Source organism: Balaenoptera physalus, assembly GCF_965194825.1.
Source record: "Balaenoptera physalus genome assembly, chromosome: 15".
Classification (NCBI taxonomy): domain Eukaryota; kingdom Metazoa; phylum Chordata; class Mammalia; order Artiodactyla; family Balaenopteridae; genus Balaenoptera; species Balaenoptera physalus.
The window spans coordinates 13,232,616-13,238,027 of NC_138894.1; positions in this window are offsets into that span (position 1 = coordinate 13,232,616).

Genomic DNA, 5,412 nt, shown 5'->3' on the forward strand with positions numbered 1-5,412 from the left:
CAATGCAGGGGGCTAGGGTTTGATGGGGAACTAAGATCCCGCATGCCGCGGGGTACAGCCAAAAACTAAAAACAAGCAATTCAGCTCCTTCATGTATTGAAAAAAAATTATTATTAAAAAAAAAAAAAAAGAACACGGGGAACATCATGGGTTCAAGTCCCCCACCGCTGCCCCCCACCACCAAACACCCGGGAATCTTTTGGGATCAAACAGGTGCAGCTGGTAAGCATTGTATACTTAAAATAACGTCAGCCAAGCCGTTGACAAAGTCTCATTCTTGAAATGGAGGAATGTGGACCAGGTGAAAATAAGATGAGGTGGATCCCTAGCTAGTTGAAAAACAGAGCTCAAACAGAAAGATGAACACTTTGAAGTCTTGTTGAGGTCGGGGAGGGGGGGATCCTAGATCTGTGCCAGCGGCTGTGTCCTTCCACCCGCCCAGCCCTAATGGTGTCCCTGGAGTGTCCTTTGACGTCACTGATGGCGCAGGAATCAGAGCCGCACCGCGGTCGAGGGTATCAGTGCTGGGGACTGATGCAAATCCATCAGCTAGCCGCTCCCTGTTGACCCTAGGAAACTCACTTCCTTCCGCTCTCGGAGCTGCAGTTTCTTTCTTTGTCTGCGCAATGGGGATAAAAACAACCCCATTCCCCACCCGCCCCTAGCTATGTCATCCCCAGGGCTGAGGCCGGGCATGTGAAGCACACAGTTCGGCGTCCGGCCATGACAGCTAATGCCTTTGTCATCATTAGGCTGTTGCCCTAGTGCTGGCCATCTCTGTGCCACCCCACTGCCCCGACCTGGGAGGCACAGGACCTGGATCCCTGCCGCCTCGGCTCCAAGTCACAATAGCCTGGTGACTTTGGTCAAGTCACTCCACCACTCCAAGCCCCGGTTTCCTCATCTGTAGACACAGCTTTCAAAGCCTTGAACAAAGATGTCAAAGGCACTTGTGTCAAATATGTGGGCAACTAGAAGCTCAGAGGGACAATATATGTAATAAATAACCAAATCGTGAATGACGCAAACTCATTTCAACTGGATGGACTAAGAGGCCAAACCAACAAGATCAATAAAAATCGAGCCAGAATATATGTCAATAAAAACACTGAGAATTAAAAATGAAACACAGAAGAACATGCAGGGTAGGGGCATGGCTATTTTGTCAGCTGCCTGTGTGAAAATAAGATCTAGGGAATAACCCAAATGTCCAAAAGTAGCATGTGAAACAGCTAATGAACCAAAGTGACCTGGGAAGCCATGTACAGTTCTGAAGCCTGAGAAGTAGGTGTCAGAATATTCTGACACCTTGGAATTTAAATGGAAATTATGCTACAAGATAAAAAGCCAAAGACCAAATAATATCTACTTGATAGACATAGTTATGTAGAAGTGTTACATGCAAATTTATAGCAATTGGTGGAAATGTTTCTCTAAAAGTTGTACCCTCACCCCCAGAACAAAAGAAAGTCTGGTAGTTTTCGTTGTCATGGAGTTAATGTCAGTGAGTAATGCATGGGATTGCTAAAAGCTGATGTAGCTTTAGTTGTATCAGTGGAAGTATAATGTCTCTATAATGTGCTGGCCCCAGGGGCTGGTCCAGGTACCAGGTATGGCAATCTCCTAAGAGCTCATCCAGATAACAGGCGTGATGGAACACGGTGATGGGTGTGGCCATCCCACACAAACTGATTCAAGTATACTTCTGGAATGACCTTTTGAGAAGAAAATTAACAATACCTCCCAGATAGATGGAGGAATTAAATGTGGAAATGAACTCACTGTACCACTAAAAGAAAATAGGAATAAACATTTATCTGCACCTGGGAGGGATGAAAGCATCCTAAAGATAAAATTAATGGGAATAATCATAAAGGAAAATATTGGTAGACATAAAAAATTTAAAACTTCTCAGTCATAAATTACCATAACAAAATTAAAAGACAAGAAAATAACTGGGAAACATATATGACAGATAATGGGTAATTATGTGTGTATGTGTGTACATAGCACAAGACTAACAGAAAAACAGGCAAAAAAACACAAGCAAGTATTTTAAAGGAAACTAAATGCAAATGGCCTATAAGAAATTAAAAGATGCTCAAACTCAACAACAACAAAATAAATGCAAATAAAAACAGTAAGCTAGGGACTTCCCTGGTGGCTCAGTGGTTAAGAATCCACCTGCCAATATAGGGGATACAGGTTTGATCCCTGGTCCGGGAAGATCCCACATGCCGTGCAGCAACTAAGCCCATGCGCCACAACTACTGAGCCTGCACCCTAGAGCCTGTGTGCCGCAACTACTGAGCCCACGAGCTGCATCTACCAAAGCCCGAGTGCTCTAGAGCCCATGCTCTGCAACAAGAGAAGCCACTGCAGTGAGAAGCCCGCACACTGCAACGAAGAGTAGCCCCACTCGCTGCAACTAGAGAAAGCCCATATGCAGCAACGAAGACCCAACGCAGCCAAAAAATAAGTACAGATTTAAAAAAGATCAAATAAAACAACACAACAACAGTAGGCTAACATTTGTCTTTCAAGATGGCAAAAATAGATGACGGTATATACAAGGGTCCAGGGACAGGGGAACAGTGTAGCTTGGGGTGCTAATTAGTCTTCCTCCTGGCACTCAGTAGCTGAGTGTCCTTGAGTAGTTTATTTAGCCTTCCAAGTCATAAACTGAAGATAATCATAATTCCTGTTTGACAGGGTTGTCAGGAGGATTGGCTGAGATTACTCTCACCCAGTGGTGACACTTCATGAAATTTTTTCTAATTAGAGGCAAGCCAGCCGGGTATGGCTAAATAATTCATGATACATTTATAAGGTGAACTATTACACAGACATTAAGCATATTATAAAAGACTATTTCCTAATGAAAACTGCTAGAGATATTATGATCCCAGTATTGTAAAGTAAAATACCATATACTTTTTTATATACAGAAAAAAAATAGCCAACATTTTGTTTCTTCTTTCATCTCTAGGTGATGGGCTTTACAGGTGTTTGTTTTTTTTTTTTTAGAAAAAACAAAAGCTATAAGGACAAAAACGGTATTGAAACTAAACAAAGTCAAAACGAAGCAAAATATCTTATATTGTGCCCTGACAATGTCAACTGGCATGTTTAGATGGCTGGGAACCTTGAATTACATGAAGCAGTTGGGGAAGATGATTATGTGCAGCCTGGAAGAGACAAGGTTGTGTGAGGGCCATAACATCTGTCTGCACATGTTTGATGGATATCACATCAGGGTGTGTCCCGATGTTGCCTCCTGGAACAGCATGTCACCTGCCTCTCAATGATAGTACCATCCAGGGAAGATTAGGATTCCAAGGTCTATGGGACTTGAGGTCACACTTGGGCCCCTGGAGAGACTCTCCCAGTTGCTGGTGGGCATCTTGGCCCAGGGGAGCAGTCATGGACCCAACTCTTCTGGGGGTTTGGATTTGATAACTTCTTTCTTTCTTTCTCTTTAAGATGGCAACCTGTAAAATGATTAATTATGGGACAAAGAGAAGGGGTCAGTGTAATCATTCACAGACTGAGAGTATGAAAGGGGGGATTGGTTAACATGATCCTCAGGAATATTCTACCTTACATAGAAAAAATGAATGTTGGATTCATTTCTGAGACTTTCCACCCTGCTGCTCTGTGCTCATATTGTAGCAGAGATAAAACTAGTCCAGAAGTTGCTTCATCACAGTTGAGTAAAATTTAAATAATTTCTCAGTGGACTAGGTCTGTAAAAGCTGGGTTAAAACGAAGAAGGTAACCCAATCATACAGATCAGACCTAACCCCAGGAGTGGAGGCTGTGTCATAGTTTTCCAAGTGGGAGTCAATTAATCATCAATAAGGATCACACATCACTGGCCACAACAGAGTCAATGTGACTGTTGAGGTAAATATTGGAGGCGAGCAAATTTGGCACCCGATATCCATTCCCCACCCAAAAGTGTAGGTCCCTGAATATATGTACCCATAGAAGAGCTTGTTTCTTCTTGTCTTTCTGCTTCTACCCTCAAGGTCACAAGACAGCTGCAGGAGCTCCTGCTTTCACATCCATGTCCCAAAGAGGGAGGAAGGGAATATCTCCACAACTGAGTCAACTCTTTTTAATATACCTTCCCAGAAGTCCCACATCATTTAGGTGGTCTGCCTGATCCAGAAGTGGACAAGTGACCCAGAACCACTAACCAGCACACCCCATGTCCCATTCCCAGTGACCAGTCCAGGATGGGCAGCTGGTCCTGTCATTGACATTCCCAGACGTCTGTCACCTGGGCTGCTAAGAGGGCAGGCTGTGAGCTGAGCTTCTGGCATCCAACTCACAGCCACCTCTGGGGGTGGAGGTGGAGGATAAGAGGGAGGCAAAGCAGAGAGACGGGGTGACTAAGACCCAGTCCCGCTGACGTCACCAAGTCTGGCCAGTCTTGGACTTTTCATACAGGGCCAGCAGTGTGAATGCTCACCTTCAAACCATGGGGGGCCAGACTGCTGGGTGATGGCGGGGTGATGGAGGAAGGTTTAAAATGTGACAGAATGGGAAGGTAAGCAAACAGAAAAGGTTGTATTTTCTAAAGTGAGAAGCATTTTCTCCGTATTTTAAACCATAGATAAAAAGGAAGGCCTTTGGGGATGTTTCCTGGCCTGGCCTTCTGAACCTGTGCGTTATGTGTTGCTCACTTAAAAGCATCTCTGTTCCTCGGAGTGGGAGGCCCAGAGATAGCCAGGGGCAAGCAAGGCCAGTGGGGAAAGATGGGCGATTCAGGAATAGTACTGGGACTACAGGGCAGCCATCTGGAGAAAAAAGGTTGTAATAGGGAAGAACAAATCTGACTCCATATTAGATTTGTGGCTTTTACTTTAACCCTTGTATTCTATTGCCTTTGCTTTGAGTTAAGAATGTTGCCTATAGCCTAAAATATACAGGATAGCCCATTCTCAAGACTCTTTAAGGGTATATCACTTTTCCATTCATATAGAGATTAAAAGTTGCAGAACAGAGAATACCATTTGTCTTGTTGGAGGTTTACAGGAACATGGTGACCTGACCTACATAGACAGCTGCAAGAACAAAGGATTCCGACACCAAGGAGTCTGCAACAACCCATCGCCCCCCCCTCACCTGGCCTTTCAAAGTGCTTTGCTGAAACCCTTCCGTTCGGGGATTTTTGGGCATGAGCCACCCATCTCCTTGCATGGCCCTGCAATAAACCCTTCTCTGCTCCAAACTCTGACGTTTTGGTTTGTTTGGCCTCGCTGTGCATCGGGCATGCGAACTTGCATTCGGTAGCAAGGTGAATCCACACTTCAATTACTACATATCCAACCAAAAGCTACACAGATCAAATAGTTAAATGTAAAAAAATGAAACCATAAAAGTACTCAAAGAGAATAATAATAA